Source organism: Pantherophis guttatus, chromosome 2 (genome assembly GCF_059756535.1).
Source record: "Pantherophis guttatus breed Tessera chromosome 2, ASM5975653v1, whole genome shotgun sequence".
NCBI classification, from domain to species: Eukaryota; Metazoa; Chordata; class Lepidosauria; order Squamata; family Colubridae; genus Pantherophis; species Pantherophis guttatus.
In genome coordinates this window covers 217,872,162-217,890,950 of record NC_142064.1, presented here as the reverse complement: position 1 = coordinate 217,890,950, position 18,789 = coordinate 217,872,162, and the positions used below count along the sequence as shown (strand labels likewise).

The 18,789-nt window shown below is 34.7% G+C and overlaps 1 long non-coding RNA gene across 3 annotated transcripts in view; it reads right to left on the bottom strand.

The window, feature by feature from the left end:
- Positions 1-18,789, bottom strand: part of LOC117677452 (uncharacterized) — a 174,906-nt gene that overhangs the window by 79,063 nt on the left and 77,054 nt on the right. The window contains exon 4 of one of the 3 annotated variants that reach the window (XR_015732657.1): positions 17,720-17,921. The exons of 1 other annotated variant lie outside the window; for it this stretch is intronic. This is a non-coding gene — a long non-coding RNA (uncharacterized LOC117677452). The remainder of the gene's footprint in view (positions 1-17,719; positions 17,922-18,789) is intronic. One more of the 3 variants, XR_004594790.2, reaches the window with a different exon arrangement.

Here is an 18,789-nt window from a genome sequence, read left to right as displayed (position 1 = left end):
CAGTCATCATCCACAAGAAAGGAAGAATGTCCAAACTAAATAAAGTAAGCTACATACTAAGTCTTCATTTCTAAGGAAAAAGTTAGTAATGATTCACTAGAGTGTGTAATTAGTACCATTGATAAGAACATGTACATATTCTAATTAGAATGTAAGCCTTGAATAAGCATCAAATACAATGCTTTGAAAAAAACCACTGTTATTTATTTTATTTATTTGATTTGATTTGATTTCTATACCGCCCTTCTCCAACAGGACTCAGGGCAGTGAACAGCCGAGATAAAACATAACATATAAAATTTAAAAAACATTAAAAGACATTAAATAATTTCGGCCCTCAATTTAAAACAACCCAGTTAAAACCAATTTCAAATTAAAACCGAAAGGATGGGATCAAGCCAGCCTGGCCAGATGAAATAGATGTGTTTTCAGGGCTTGACGAAAAGTCCGGAGGTCTGGTATCGTGTGTATCTCTGGGGGATTGTTGTATCTCTGTTGTAAAATATACAAATTTTATTTACTTATTTATTAAATTTATATGCCACCCATCTCATTATCCAAAGCAATTGCAGAATTTCTGCAAAATGTCTGCAAAATGGCATCCAAAGTTATTTCCTAGTGTCAGATAATCAGGATTAGCCTGGATACTATCCTCTGATCAGTGACATCTTTGCCACAGTTACCCTGTGACACATAATTAAGAAGATGCTGCTTGAATTGATTAGGGTGTCTTCTAAATATTGGCCACTCCAAGACCATTCAAATATCAACAGTACTTACATTCATTCAATTCTTACGTTTTTTATTGGAATTTTCTTGTTATTTGTTGCTAATATTATATTTAATTTCTGCTGGCACTTCTTGAATACTTCTTGAATCAGGACCACAAAACTATTTGTCAGGGTTCCAAGTAATACAGCCATTTCAAAACAGAACTCCGAAGCAGAGTAATTCCTCAAAAAACAATTTTATTTGGAGATATCACTTGGCACAAACCAGTGGAAAGCCAGTTCTGGATCTTCCCGCACTTTCTACAACTTTAAGGGGAAACATTTCCCTGTTTTCAAAACAATAAATCACATTGCCCAATCTGGAAGCTGGCTAGTTGCTTGGTTATCTCTCTCCTCCTCCTCTTCTGCCCAGCTAGTTGCTGGAATGCCTTTGACTCACCAGAAAGCTATGCTGTTTGGGTTACACCATGCCCCCTCTTACTCCCCTCTCCAGCTGAAAGGTGTGTCAGCCTGAAACCCTGAGAAAGAAACCCCACAGAAACTACACGGTCGTAGCCAAGTCGGTTTCAGTCCTGACACCATTGCTATTTTATTTATATACTTCTTGGACTTGGAGAATATGTTTAGTAAAAATCATGAACAAATGTAAGAAAAAGATAAATAATTGGAGGAATATAAACAATAGCTATGAGTGGTACATCAGGGAAACTCCTAAGGACCAAGGAAACCTGCTGTAGATGGCCCCATGATAGTTATAGATTTCAGATGTGGAGCAAATTAATGAAGTAATGAAGTAAGGGACCATCATTTAACCAGAATGTTAAATGATGGGATTGTAAAGCGTAATATCACAAGTTTAATGATGTAAATCCCTTTGTAGTTAAGTGAGAATTTTGAGTCATTAAATGAGGACCTCATGTGACTATGACTTGTGACTGCCTGCTGGCTTCCAACAAGTAAAGTTCAGAGGGAAGCTTGGTATTACTTTCTTCAGTTTTCCTTTTGTCTTATTTTTCTAACTTTTCTTTATATATTTTCATGTTTATTTTTATTTCTAATATTTTTCAATAAAAATATTTTTTAAAAAAAGACTTTGGGGGAAGTTGGCAGGGAAGCTGGCAAGTGGTGATCATGTGACCGCTTGATGTTGCAACTTGGGTAAGGATATGCCCCGATCACAATCATGGACAACGGAGACACTGCAACGACTTAACTTTGCAGACCTGTCATTTAATACCATCATAATTTTGAACAGTTGCTGAGAAAGTGGTCATAACTTGAGGACCGCCTTATATAGTAAAAGAGGATAAATACAATCAGACTCCACAAAAAATAGGCATCTTTCTTATTTTATTAGTGGGGGTTGGTGCTCTTTGTTAGCTAAAACAAGAGGTGTTAAAACATTTTGGGGTGCTTAAAACATTCTGGGATAGAAGAAAAGCAGACCAGAATTAACTTATTGTGATTGAATTAACACAAAAAGACTGAACTTTTTGTAGAAGTTATACATTAAATGTCTTTTCTCAACTGTGAATAAAAGTGGCTTGATTTTCTTAATGGGAAATTAATGTTATACCTTGACTATATCATCTTTAGATAAACAGTAATCAGAGCATATCAACAAATTTCTACATCAATGATCCTCATTGTTTAGGCCACATAGGTTATGCAAACATTTCAGAGAACTATGCTTCAAAGCAATATTTGATAAATATTATCAAATGTTAAAATTAAAATGGACATAATAAAACATAAAATAGACTTGCTGGAAAAGGAAGATCTAGCTCAAAAAATAAGAATCCCCAAACAGAACTATTTTGAAAATGCGAATAAGCCTGGAAGATGGCTATCTTATAAATTGAAAAAGGATAGAGAATCAAGGAAAATAGCGCAATTACTTGATGACCAAGGACAATGTAAATTTGGCAATAAAGAGATGGGGAAAATTATACAAGAATATTATAGACAGCTTTATAAAAAAGAGATAATAGAGGAGGAAAAAATGATAAGGTATTTATAAAAAGCAAATCTACCACAAATTCCCAAGGATATTGAGGAGATGATGGAAAGAAACATTACGATGATGGAATTAACAGAGGCAATTAAGAATCAGAAATATGGAAAGGCACCAGGACCAGATGGCTTGCCGGTTGAGTATCATGGGACGCTACAAGAATCCTTAAGTCTTCCATTACTGGAAGTTATGAAAGAAGTAATGACAAATAAGGAAATACCCAAATCATGGACTGAGGCTTATATTACATTGATCCATAAAGAAGATACAGACCCACAACTAATCAAAAACTATAGGCCTATATCCTAGCTAAATTTAGATTACAAAATTTTTGCTTCAATACTGGCAGAAAGACTTAAGAGATATTTGAATAATTTTACACATTCAGTTCAAAATAGATTCCTACCCAAAAGACAAATTAGACATAATATAAGAATAATACTGAATACTTTAGAATATTATGAAGCGCATCCTGAAAAACAGATGGCTTTGATATTTTTAGACACTCAAAAAGCATTTGACAACGTGAATTGGTGATTAATCATGTTACAAATGGAAGAGATGGGCTTTGGTAGGAAATTTATTCAGGCAATTGAAGCTATATATTCTAAACAGACAGCAAACGTTATGATTAATGGAGAATTGACTGATTCTATTGAGATACAAAAAGGTACTCGTCAAGGATGCCCATTGTCCCCATTGTTGTTTATTTTGACACTGGAAATTTTAAATAGAAATATTAGAGAAGAAAAAGAGATAAAAGGTATGAAAATTCGAAAAGAAGAATACAAACTACAAGCTTTTGCTGATGACCTGGTCTTTATTATTGAAGAACCACTAGCATCAATTAAAAAACTGATAGAAACTATTGGAGAGTTTGGGGAAGTTGCTGGTTTGAAAATTAATAAAGATAAGACAAAAATAATGATTAAAAATATGTTAAAAAAACAAAAAGAAGAATTGATGGAGATTTCCAAGATGCAGGTCACAAACAAGATAAAATATTTGGGGATATATTTGACAACGAGGTGTAGTTCACTTAAAGAAAATAACTACAATAAGCTTAAGCAACAGATAGGTTTAGATTTGGTGAAATGGGAAATCTGCAGTTATCTATGATTGGTAGGATTGCAACTATTAAGATGAATATTTTACCTAGAATTTTGTACCTTTTTCAGACTATTCCAATAAAATTGGGTAAGGAATTTTTTGTAGATTTGAACAAAATGGTGTTGAAATACATTTGGCAGGGAAAAAAGGCAAGAATAAAATTTAAGCTGTTACAAAATGCTAAAATGAGGGGTGGTTTTGGACTACCAAATTTTGAATTATATTATCAAGCAGCTAATCTAATGTGGATTAAAGAATGGATAACACTGAAAAATACTAGACTATTGAATCTGGAGGGATATGATTTGTTGATGGGTTGGCATGCCTTTTTATGGTACAAAGGAACTAAAATACAGAGGTATTTTAGAAGACACCAGATACGTGAAGCTTTATTTTTGAACTGGGAGAGGATTAAAAAATATCATTATTTGAAGATTCCAGTCTGGGTATCAACAATTGAAGCCTTCGCATATTCAGTGATATTTAAAAGAGAACAAATTGTTAGATACAGTGAGTTATTGGATGAAAAGGGTGATCTTATGTTAAAATAAGATTTAGAAGATCAGGGATTTAAAATGGACTGGTTTTCATATATGCAAATACTTTCTAGATATCGAGAAGATCTCAAACAAGAAGGTATTTATAATGTTTTGACTGTTTTAGATAATATATTAATGAGTTCTGATGACCATGTAATTAAAAAGTTATATAGATACTTGTTAGAGGTAAAATTGGAAGAAGAACAAGTTAAAGAATCAATGATAGCATGGGGGAAAAATTTTGGTTATGGTATTGATTTGGAGAAATGGCAAAAATTGTGGTCACATAACTATAAAATGACAATGTCTACAGCATATAAGGAGAATTTGTATAAGATGTTTCACAGGTGGCATTTACCCCCGACAAGGATAGCCAGAATGTTCAAGAATAAATCGGAGAAGTGTTGGAAGTGTCATCAGACCCCAGGATCTTATTACCATATGTGGTGGACATGCATAGAAGCAAGGAGATTTTGGACTAAGATACACACGTGGTTGAAAAAAATGACAAAGAGACATATTGACTTTAAACCAGAGATATTTTTATTAGGGATCTTATCAGAGACATTTAATAAAGAATTGCAATATTTAATTGTGAATATTTTAACAGCGGCTAGAATTGTATTTGCAAAAAACTGGAAAGGAGAGAAGATAATTGTTGATGAAGAAATTATTAGAAAAATATTGGACTGTGCTGAAATGAGTAGATTGACATTTGAAATAAGAAAACAGGAAGATAAACAATATTATTTGATATGGGAGCTATTTTATCAATGGGTAGATAATAAAGAATGGAGATGAAACATTACATATGAAATGAAATTTGGATAAAATGTGTAAATATTTGTTTTTAGTTAGATGAAAGAACATTTGTCACAATTGAAATTTTGAAAATGTTGAGAGCACGAAATGATTTTAACCGATCGAATCACTGTCTGTAAGTATATGGAAAGATGATGTTTTTTATGTTGTTTTTGTTCAAAAATAAAAAAACTTTTATAAAAGAAAACTTTATCAAATGATTGCAAACACAATGGAAGATAATTGCTTATGCAACAAGTAAGGATGACAAATTATTCTTAATAAAGAGTGCAAGAACTATATTCAAGGTTAGCACTAGGCATTAGGAATGGAAAGGAAACTTTGGGCTAAACTGGGGTTCTGGAATCATAAGGATATGAATCTTAAATAGACATAGAAGTAATGTCCATTGATGCTTTTTGAACTTTGGTGTTGGACAATACCACGGACAGCCAAGAAAAGAAACAATGGATCATTGAACAAATCAACATAGAGTTTTCAGTCAATGCACAAATGCCCAGGCTTAAATAATCATACCACTCTGTGAAGATGTAGTTTTCTAGAGAAGACACTAATGCTAAGAACAGTGGAAAGAAAGAGTAAAAGAGGATGACCAAAGCAAAGAGGATGGCCAATAACACCACCAAAAGAGGATGGCCAATTTAGATGGACTCAGTTGCAGAAGACCTGAAAGACCAAGTTAGGGAGAGATCTTTGTGGAGAAAATCTGTCTATCAGATGCCAATGGGTGAATACTGACTTGGTGGTACATAATCAATCAAAATCATGTACCCACTATTTTTATACCGTAAGTAGAAGGTATCAGAAGGTACCTTTTTGAAAATATCCAGATATTTGAGGACCCGAATTTATTGGAATTCCAAGCCTAAGTGCACCATAGTGGGAAAAGGTTAGAGTCACTAATTGATTTATTCATTCATAAGGAACAAAACAGTCGGAGCAACCAGCATCCACTCCAACAAGAAAACAACCACTCCAGCTTTTCTCATCATAGTGTAATACTTCCAAGAGCTGAATTGCCTTGTAATAATTCTAAGATTTATGATTTACTGTGTTGCCTCTTGGGTAATGTGGCAATGTAGGCAATGTAGATGATGCTTATGTACCATACCTATGCAAAACTTTCCCAAATAATATTTAATATATGCAGATGATCTTTGTACTTTGAAGCACAATCAGAAAAGTAATAACATTCAAGCCTTCAAGACTAGAGATAATTTGTAGTGATATGAAACAGGATTATTTATTAATTCTTTGACTTGTGGGCTGGGCAAGCATTTTGTTCAAGAGATTTAGCTCAAAAGCAGCTTGACTCACACTTTGAATAAAATTTGTTTTCAAAAATGGTTTAGAAAGTTAAGTCAATCAGTGAATCAGATCAGAGTTTTCTATTGAATCAAAAATTTTAGATGCTTCTGCACATATTCAGAATACATGTTCTCATTTAAATGTTCAAAATATTAATTGCATTTTTCTACTCTTAGAATTCTATTTGAAAGTCCAGGCTGAACTGGATTAATTTTCCAGACCAATTTGAATAAATCAGATTGATTTTCTAAATCACATTGACTATTCAAATCAGATTTTGCCTCACATTGGCCAAGTTAGTCAAATACAAGCACTATTTATTATACTTTAATAAAGTTAATACTGAGAGCTATAACTAAATTGAGACAAACTTTGAACTGATCCCTTTAAATTAATGATATTAAAATTAAAACAATCCTAATTTAAATATCATGGATGTTAATGAATCTAATTTAAGCATAATTATATATTATATTTTTAAATTAAGTCTAGCTTTATAGTACCAAAGAACCATGTGCCTTAACAATGTAAAATGACATTTTTAAAAATAGTTTTAGCTTTTAAATAATTTTTGGGAAACAGTAATAAAATAATTATGCTTAATACTGTCATCTTGAAAAATGATATAACTTTGGAGTAAACATGAACATGTCATTAAAGTGGGTTTTTTCACATTAATTTTAAAAATTGGATAAAAAGCCCAGAAATTGCTGGATATGAAAACATAGTCATTAATTAGATACTAAGTGGGGAAAAGAGCATTTTAAAAATCAAGATCTATTTTTTAAAAGTCTAAAATGAAATAATTAAGCATTTAGTTTTTAATGTTATTTAATTAGGTAATTAATTAATTTAATTTGTATAGCTGCCCATCTCATCTCAGTGACTCTGGATCACAATTAAAACAATATACACAAAACACAAAACAATTACTAAAACAGCTTAAAAACATAAACCAAATAACCCCAGTTAAAAACAGAATTAAATATAATTGACAGCAACTCCCAATCAGTATGTACCTCATAGCCAAAACAGCCACTGAAGAGATTTTCCACTACCACCAGACCCCTCCACCCCCCCACCCCACCCCCACCAAGCTGGGTGGAACAGCTAGGACCTTTCAGGACCTGCCTAAAGGACAGTAGGGGTGGGGCTAATCTAAGATTCGAGGGAATGAATAGGTGACTACCAGAACAAAACAAAACAAAAAAGATTCTCTTGCTGGATCTGATCTGATGACATTCATCCATAAACCAGACCCATAGCATGTCCCATGTGCCGGACATGATAAGATGGGCGGATATGATTGGCAGCAGGGAGTCCCTCAAGTATCCCAGTCCCATGCCTATAAAGCAAGAAGGAATGCTTTGCACTTGTGATACTGCATATATATTTGTATTATTGATATATCTGTATACAATTATATGAGCTCATTTAAATTGCCATTTTATTTCTTATAATATTCATAATTTATTAATTCTGCCCTTACTCTATAATTTCAGCTAATGTAGGCCTGGGGACAAAATGGGTTTTGATCTATATATACCAGAGTTTTGTTTGGTTTTCTTTTCTTTTTATTTTGCTTATCGTTCAGTTACACCAACATTTCCAAAAGTCTGAAAGTTGAGTTCTTTTAAGATTCTCATATTGTCCTAATTTTTTTCAAGACTAATTGCAAGAAAATTGTTTTATTCTTTGTCAATATTCCTTTAGGAAATGTTGAATTTCAATTAAATTTGATTTTACTAAAAACAAACAAACTCATAATTGACTCCCCCCCCCCAAAACAGGTCATTTATAATACAAAGCTTATCATCTTATTGTCACCTTGACATAGAATGTTATCTTAATACGTAATACTTTAAGTTAAAATACATGTAAAAATGCTATTATAGATTATATAATATGGTGGGATGCCAGGTGTTTTTTTTTTTCAAAATACACCTTTGCCCATTTTTCCTAACTTCTGTATCCTTGTAGCCTATCACTAAGGTTTAAATAAAATACAACAGTTGATACCTATCATACATCTAAGCAAGTAACACACTGAAAACCTGCGTACAGTGTTTTCCATTTCGTCAGAATGTGCTAACAGAATTGTTATTTTACGCTGCAGTTCAGTGGGTAAAAGTCAGAAAAACATTTGCTTTGGCAGTAAGAACTATTATATTTTTCCATTTCAAACAGTGATAAATGATTTCAACTTGTTCATGTTTCTCATGATTCTCTTTATTTTTGTTTTGTTTTGTTTTACATTTACTTACTGTTTCTAACACCTATACGTTTAATTATTGGATGAACAAGCAGACCTTAATAGATAAATTATGAAAACCTGGTTAATGAGTGACATGACGGACATGAAGTTTTATTTACCATTGGCTGAGCCTTCATATAACATTAGCAGCATAAAAAAGCCAGGTTTCGTGAATACACATAGTCCTTCTTATTCATGGTACTCTTTTTTCCTCCTTCCTCTTCTTTAAAGATTTGACATGAGACTGTGGCCTATGTGTAATTTCATTGCCTGGAGCAAGGTTAGGGGAAAGCTGCTCCATCTGGCAATTTCCCTTTGACTGGCACATAGTTAAACAATGATGCAGTTTGACAAATTTCAACCCAGGCTTATGAAAAAATAACATAAACACAATAGTCACTCTGAGTAGATTGTCCACCTGTGCAAGCGGGCATGAAGTGTTAAGTAAAGGCTGCTGGTAATGAATAAAGATGCTCAGCCAGGCCGGATTAGGTCGTTCCAGTGTAAATCACTGTCAGACAAAGCACTCATGTTTACGTGTCACATTAATATTTTGATCAGTGTGTTTAAGAGAATTAGCTTCTTAATGCAGATGTTCTCATTTGGTTCTTCACACTCGGAGCATCAGCCAACTCCTTTGCCATCAGTTATGTCAACATGTCATAAATCTTCTGCAGCTTTAACTCCTATTCTAAACAAAGCTTTGTTGTAAAACTTGGAGGCGTGTTTCCTCTGAGTTTTATTTTTGGCAAATTTCTTGTTATTTTATTGAGAATCTGACATATTAATATCCAATTAACTATCTTTGAGGGTCTTACTGACAAGGATTCCAGCAATGTTCCAATGATTTTTTTTTTCTTATTATGAGAAACCCCTGCCTCCACTGTGCCATCTGTCGGCTAGATTTGAACAAGTAGCCTTTATAAAATTATTTCATCAGAAGACACGAACAATAAAAGCTTTACATCCAACCAAAATTCATCATGCATTTCTTCAACTGCTATGTATTTTGGCTTCTGTCCTAAAAATGCTTACTCATGAGTAACCCCTTCTCATAAAGTAAATGACTTAATTCCTGAATCCCATGAACAACATGGATATTAAAATATTCTGTGGAATTCTCGATTCTGTTGTGAATTCTGCAGAAAAAGCAATACATTATTTCTTCATATAATATGCTATTTTGAGTCATTTTGGTAGTGACGAAACAGCTTCCAAATATTACAAAACAATTAATCTATTTTAAGATGCTATATCTTTCACACAATTAACATGTCCATTATGTGATTAAAGTTGTGTCATCTCATTTCTTTCATCTTTACTTTTTTTGTTGTTGTTTCAATATGTCCAAAAAAAATCATAAAAATTATGCACTTATCTGTTTATAAATGTCTTTAAAATAGATCCCCTATGTTTCTCAGTGCATTCCTTCACAAAGAGGGCTAGGAACACTTTGAGTTAAGGAATACCAAGACTTGGAATTCTGAGGTCAAGGCCACATGGCAAGCACATGCTTCCAATTTGATGCAACAGAGCATACAGGAAGTCTTTCTGGAAAACTGCAGAGGTTTCCATTTCATCAAATCACCCAAACAGCAACCAGGGGGAAGAAAAAAAAATACCCGGCCTAAACAAATGTATAGATCACAAAGGTTCCATTAGTTGATGTGCTGACTATCAACCACAAAATAAGCCAAAATGAGCACAAAAACAGAATGATGGGATTAGATGTGAATAAGTAGTCATATCCAAGTTCCTCAAATCATTTGCTAATTATGAAAAATCAAACTATTGGACTGAAAATGAGGACAGTTCTCTTCTTTCCCTTACTATAGTAGAAAGAACCAGAGTTATATATTTTCACATCTAATTTACATTCAGTTTTGAAAGATGTTTAAAGCTGCAATCTATTCTATGTACCTTTACAGCACTGATCGCATTGAACCATTTTGTGCCTTAAGTATTCCCAAATGTACCTGGGTAATCAGTCCAAAATTATCTTTTACCTCCCAAATATCTTCACAAACTTGCATAGTTAGCTGCTCAGCATTGCCTCATGCAGTGAGATGAGCAGTGTATAAATTTGATAAATAAATTTTTAAGAATGGTTTCACAGTCTTTCATAATATGGTTTTTATATATATATTTTATACCCAGACATTCCTCACTGTATTTCTCTGTATGTATAAAGTAGGTAGAGGTATTTCATTATCATATTTTTCATTCCTCAAAATTTTGATCTCTCTTTCAGTCCTATAAATTTAATGTACATTTTTTTAGTATGTTTGTTATACAATTTCACCAGCTTGTTCCACCGACCCCTCGTCTCTTGTTTTGTTCTGATTGTTGTTTAAATAAATAGAGGTAACAACCTGGAGCAAGATATCTTTTCTATTCATGGAAGTTAACCATATGTTTTAGGAACAATAATTTCTGCCTCAGAGTTTCAAATCATTATTCTCCTACTAAGATATAGATCTTACTTTCAATGTTTGAAGAGGGTTTAGGTGAAGCTGGCGATAATAGATAATAGAGGGGACTGATGGGATACTAAAAAATTAGAGAGAGAGGATAAATGGGTCTATACCAGTGATGGCTAACCTTTTTGCTGTCACGTGCCAAAAGTGGGGGGAGCACGGGGGGGTCACGCACGTGCGTGCCCACACCCATAATTCAATGCGCCCCGCCACGTCCCCCCCTCCCGCTTTTGGCACGTGATGGCACAGTGGGCCTGAAAGGCCTGTTTTTGCTTTCCCCAGGCTCCAGAGCCTTTCTAGGAGCCTGGGAGGGTGAAAACGGCCTTCCCCACTCCCCTGGAGGCCCTCCAGAGGCCTCAGATCCAGACAGAAACTTGGTGGGTGGTTTTAAAAAAGTTCTTTGACAAGAACTTTTCTGCGCCTCTAATTATTCTATAACAGAATGTGAAGATAGCAAAAGACTAGGATTTTTTAAAACAACAACAACAACAACAGTGGTCAGAATAAAGGAACACTCCTTCTACAAACCTCTTGTTCTGAGTTATTTAGAACCCCTGAGCTAAAATACTCAGAGACCATGATTTTCTTGCAATATTTTGCTGCCTACTGTATACTAGATTGTGTTTTTAACAGATTAAGGCTTTTTTCTTTTTCTCAGTTACTGAATGGTTCTTACCTAAACCCAAACTTGATGTGACATTAAAGACCAATATTGAATTTTACAAATGTATCTTTTTTTAACAAAACAAAAAAGTAAATGCATATTGGAAGAACAGGAAGTTGACTGTTAATAGGCAGGAAAAATAAACAAACTATCTAACATCATGATTCTGATAAGTGCACACATACACATAGCTATTTGTACCATGAGGAATATATGTATTATAGCCAGTTACTGTTTCGTCCCCCAACAGAATAAAAGAAACTGGATGGAGAAGGATTTTATGTAGGACAAGCACTGCCAATAACAAAACAAAAAACAAACAAAAACTCCCTATTGTGATTTCAAATATTAAGAGATGGACTGGTGCTGCCATGAAAAAGTGCAGAGAAGAGCAACCAGGATAATTAGGGGACTGGAGACTAAAACATATGAAGAACGGTTACAGGAACTGAGCATGGCTAGTCTAATGAAAAGAAGGACCAGGGGAGACACGAGAGCAGTGTTCCAATATTTGAGGGGCTGCCACAGAAAGGAAGGGGTCAAGCTATTTTTCCAAAGCACCTGAAGGCCAGACAAGGAATAGTGGATGGAAATTGATCAAGCAGAGATTCAACCTAGAAATAAGAAGAAATTTTCTGACAGTGAGAACAATCAATCAATGGAACAGCTTGCCTTCGGAAGTTGTGGGAACTTCATCACTGGAGGCTTTCAAGAAGAGATTGGACTGCCATTTGTCAGAAATGCTGTAGGGTCTCCTACTTGGGTGAGGGGTTGGACTAGATGATCTACAAGATTCCTTCCAACTCTGTTAATCTGTAAACTTTAAGAGGAAACTTGAACCACGAGATAGACAGCAAATTTGATGATGATGATGATGATGATGATGATGGTAATAATAATAATAATAATAATACCACCTCTAACTTACTGATCCATGTTCAGATCTTGTATCTGTTGTTTTTCCCCATGACCCAATGACCAGGCATACAAAAGGCAGCCTGCACATTAAATACAGTCATACTTTCATGCCAAATTGAGTTTAGCTTGCGCTGAAATCTTCCGCATCTTCTTCCTGAAAATAATGTGATCTGATACTTTGAACAAACTTCTGGTAAAAGCTAAAGGCTTTAAAACTAGAACAACAACTATGTCTATTGGGTTGTTAATTGACAATGGTTTATTTTGTTAACTGTCTCAGTAGGTTTCGACATACTCGGCATATGCATAAAGGAGCAGCATAGTGAAAAATATCTGTCAATAAGGTATATTTCAAGGACTATAAAAATGCCAGGGGCTAGCATTAACATGGCTAGGACTCCCATTGCTCTGTCATCACAACCAGGAACTTACAGTCATGTCCAAGCACAGCGTAATAGGTGTAAGGGAGGAAGCTGGGTGGCAGGATAGAAAATAAAGAGAGAAAGATGAAAATCTGAATGTTAGATACAAAATCTGCACTGACTTTTACTACATGTATACGTCTGTGCAGCAATCTTTGTTCTGACAAGTCCATTTGGAAGCTAGTTTGCCATGTCTTCAAGTCATTTGTCTCAATTTTCTGAGACTGACTTTTAATATGATGCAAGTTTCAGGTTTAAGAAGGAGGTGTTTAGTAGCCAACTGCAGGGACAGGCAAAGGTTTCAGAGAAAGTCATCAGTGGACTCACAAAATGGCTGCCACAAGGACATCCTGTTAAAATAATTGGCTGTCCCATTGAGCATGAGGAAGCTCACTGGCTACAATTGCCTTACTTCACATCATATTTTAAACCTGCCTTTTGACAAATTTCACAAAAAAGTGACACAGATGTGACTCAGATATGATTTTCAGTCAGAAGGGCAAAACAAACTCATACCATTTTACATTTCAGGGGTGGGGAATTTTGGGGTTAGACAGGAAAATGTGTGCTTTAAAACATTTTGATGCTTAAAACCTCAGAATTCCATTCCTCACAATCAACCCCACGTCTTCTCATTTTTAGAATACAAACCTAGACAATCAATGCAAAGTCACAATGGCCTTTCAGATAAAGGAAGTTGTGATATCCCTGTCTTTGACTTACCAAGTTTGACTGATAAACTCTTAAGTTCAAGAACAGGAGGCTAAACAAGAAGCTGAAATATTTAAGGAAAATTACCTTATCAGTTCTGTTGCCAAACTGATCCTATTGATAGGATTTCTAATATTCTAATAGTAGAATATAATAGATAATAGATATAGAAATCTTTTATTTCCATATCTAGCCTTTCTTCCATATTGTTGTGGTTGTAATGCATTCAGCCAGACGTTTAGACTTGATTTGGTATAAATTGCAAATTGCAATAATCAAATCAAGAGATGACCAAGGCATGAATAAATATGAGCAGGGTCTCTTGATCAGATATGAACATAAGTGTTATGCAAGAATCTCCACTCGCTGCCCCAATTATCTGACTGTCTTTTCAAGCATAATTAGAAACCTGTACTTCTTGCAAACATATTCAAGTGGTTCCATGAAGGTATGCAAATATGTCATAAGCATTGTAAGTCATGATTGTAGAGTCCTGTTCATATTTACTTTTAAAGGCACCTCCAAAAGAAAATATTTTCTTCTTCGTGTTTCCTTTTATTTAAGTATCGAGTAATATTGCTAACCTAAGCTGAAAATTTATTTATTTATTTATTGAGGGGCTTTGTATGAAATTCTCCCATTTACCAAGCTCCTGTTAGTCCATCTTGTTGGAGACTGTCTTATATTCCAACTTTACAGAAGCCTCTTATTTAGCAGGAATCAATCATGCAGTCACCCAAAATGGCCAATCAACATGTTTCAGAATACACCGCTTGCAATCAGCAGCTAAAGGGTTTTTCAGCACTCAATATTATCTCCTATATATTTTTAATTATTGGAGATTTTAAGGTATCATTTTGTTCATGACTGTCTCTTTCTATTTTATCTGACGCCATGAAGACTAGGTAAACTGCCTTGGAAAAACTCTCTTTTAAAAGATGGTTTACCCTTTCAAAAATAAATTCAGAAAGAAATATGGATGTCTTGAACCATTGCTTTAGGGATTATACCAAGCTTATACTGGCAATTTAACAGAAAGTCAGAGATACAGAGGCGTTTGCATGCATTATTTCAGTGAGATCCTTCCTGCTGTAAGTTCAGCGGATGTCATCTAAATTGATTCAGCTCTGAATGGTTGACTTCTGTGAACACACTGAATAAAAAAAAATATACCAAGTAGATTATTTCAAAATATTAGACTTTGAATGAAATGTATGGCAGGTATATTTATTGCATCTTATTACCCTTTGCTGTGCTTGCAGGCATGTGCCTACATCAGTTTTATTCCCCAGGCCATTGGAATGAACCTATAAGAGATGGGATTGTACTGATTTTCAAAAAAATACTTTAAAGTGCCTTTTAAAGTTATTCTTAATTCTCTTTCCTCCATTTGCATATTCATAATTATTAATAGTAATAATTTAAGTAACTATTTATTCAGATATGTCTACTGCTTTTACATTTCAGTGTGCAGATATTTAATCAATTTACCCGCCATCTGTAATATGTTTTTACAATTTTAATGACTTAATAGCCAGCCATTAACAACTAAAAGCACAACAAGGAACCATATAAATACAACACATAGAACAGCTCTGTGCACATACTGTATTCCAGAGAGAGAGAAAGAAAGAGAAGTTCTCTGAAGCTTGAAAGAATAAACCTTTGATTCCAGTGACCGGCCAACACTGGACTTTGCAAGATTATCCTGGGACACATGATAGAAGTTCCATCCTTTTCATACATGCATGCAATACCATAATGCATGTGCAAAGAGGTGAAGCTTTCATCATTTGCCTCTCGTTAACTCTTTAATAATAATAACTTTATTGTCCTTGTACGTGTATACACAGTACACCCATACAACGAAATTCACTTAACACCCAAAGACCAGATCCAACACACATACCAATCCCCAAACACCCACCCACCCACCCACCACAAATTGCCCGCCCAACACCCAAACATCCACACAACAGACCAAGTAATGCTGTCCAACAGCTCACTAATGGTGGCCCTTTAGTTCATTGTTAAGTGCAATTATAGCTCTGAGATAAAAACTATTTAGAAAATGTGTGGTCCGAGTTTTAGTTTAGTTTAGTTTAGTTTAGTTGATTTATATACCGCTCTACTCCCGAAGGACTCAGGGCGGTGAACAGCCACAAGATAAAAACACATAAATACAAAATTTAAAAAACAGAATAAAACCAAATTAAACAATTTGGCCGAAGACAGATTTAAAACACCCCAATAAATTAAGACCGAATTAAAATTTGCGTATTAAAAAGGGAAAAAGGGAAAAATTAGGCCAGGCCAGCCTGATGGAATAAAAAGGTCTTGAGAGCGCGGTGGAAGGTGCAAAGATCCGGGATCCTCTGTATCTCCGGGGGGAGCTCATTCCAGATAGTAGGTGCCCCCACAGAGACGGCTCTCCCCCTGGGGGCTGCCAGTCGACATTGTTTGGCTGACGGCACCCGGAGGAGCTCCTCTCTATGTGAGCATGCCGGCCGGTGGGAGGCTACTGGTGGCAGCAGGCAGTCCCGTAGATAACGGGATTAATTGTTCTGTATCTTCTGCCAGCAGGCAACAGTCCAAAAAGATTATAAGCAGGATGGGAAGAGTCTCTGAGAATATTATGCAACTTCCTCAAACAGCGAGATTCAAAAATATCATCCAGGGCTGGTAGCTGGAGCCCGATGATATTCTGGGCAGTTTTAATGATATCTAGTAGATAATTCTAACGATGTTCCTTACTATTTATGCTATATTTTTTTTTGTTACCATTAGTTGTTATTGGAGACTGAACAAACTGTTCCTAAAGCTAGCCTTTCAATATTGGAAACATTTGCACAATCTTTTATCGCTTATTCTTTATGTGTTGCGTCTAGATTCATAATGCTGAATTATATGCCAGAGTTATTTATGGAGACAATTATTAGCTTGCACTGATTTAAGATTGCAGTAAAAACAGCATGCAAGTCTGAGCAGACATCAGGCTTTTTTTATATATATTACTCTATAGCTTTCCTTAAAAGGTACTTAAAATTTACTCAGACAGGATATAATTCATCCTTTGAAACAACATTTGGGAACTGAATAGTTTTCCTGAAACAAATGGGTCTAGAGCTTCAGTTTTGTAATGCAGTGGTGTGATATCACAATATTGGTAGTTATTATTGTTATTTTTTTTCTCAATCTCAGACATAAACAAGGCCAGTGGAATTCTTTCCACAAATGAATAAAATGGAATCATCTATAGCAGGTGTTTCTCACAACAGCCCTTAAACCTTCCAGAAGTAGCTGATTGATTCCAAGTGTGAGTTAGCTGATTATCCTTCCTGAATAAATTTTTATTTGGAAAGAATAGAAAAATCCTGGACTCCTTATGTTATGTCCAGCACTGAAATATCTTAAATAAGAAATGGTGTTGAATTGGGAAGACCACATGTATGTATGCATGCATGCATGCATGCATGTATGTACATATGCATGTATACATACATATACACAGAGAGAGCATGTGTGTGTGTAGGTGTAGGTATATGTATATGTATATATACATAGACATGCATATGTATATTGTTCTTCTACAACAAAATTGAGCTACCTGATATATATATGTCTGAATCCTGGTCAGATAGAAGTAGACGCAATAGGTCATGCTTTCTATCTAAGAATTTCATTGGGATGTTCAAACCCAGTAAGAAAGACCAGACTAAGAAATAGATATCATAAAGATCTAAAGGTACCTTTCTTGGAAGAGTTATAGTAACAACCTTGCAAGACTGAATGTATCACCTTTTCTCCCTCTTTTGTCTAAACTACCTTCTTGGCCCAGGCTCAAGTCTTGTTTATTTAATCATTGCCTTAGTAATGGATCTTCTCTCTGCTCTTCAAGGCCATCCTCTTTACTCATTACAGGATGGGATGGATAAAAATCATCCAGATTTCCTGCAAAGAGAATAGAAAAGAAGCAAAGTAGTTCAACAATTCTACTGAGTGATCCATCCAGATATAAGATAATGTTTTGTAATGTCCAGCAAAACAATCAAGGGCAAGGCATCCAGATTGGACAAATTAGAGGTCAACAATGATTCATAAAAGTAATAGAAGAAAGCTTGCATATGCAAATTTGAAAAAAAAATCCCACAAGCTATAAGGAAAGTTACCAGACTTTGATTGGAAAAATTAATACCCCATATATACTTCTTTAGAACATTTCTCATGCTTTCAAAACCTAATGGATAAAGGTTTTCTAACTAAAATTCTACTGTTTTAGTTAGGTTGACTTGCAATGGTCTTCATATCTAATTCAAAAAGTGAAAGGGACAACACCAGGAAACTGTAGGCCAATAACACAGTTGCCTGCAAAGTTTAAATTACAGGCATAATGGTGGACAACATCCAAGATTATTGAGAAGAAAATAACATCCTTCCAGTAGAGCAGAAATAAAAGAAAAACAATGGTACAAAAGATAAAGTTATGATTAATAGAATCATTTTGGAAAATTTCAGACATCAAAAACCAATTTACTGTATATATGGTCTGGATTGATTATAAAAAGGTGATTCAATTACTAAGATAATAATGAATTACAATAACAATTGGGACCAGAATTTCTGTTGCTAAGCAATGTGGTTATAAAGGAGTCATGACCAAATTTATGAATTTTTAATTTTTTTTTTCAAATGTTAATGTGATCACTAAGCAAATACAGCTTTCCCAATTGACTTTGCTTGTAGGAACCTAGTTAAGAAATTGCAAATGGTGATCACATGACCTTATGATCCTGCAACCATTGTAAATACATGTTTGCTG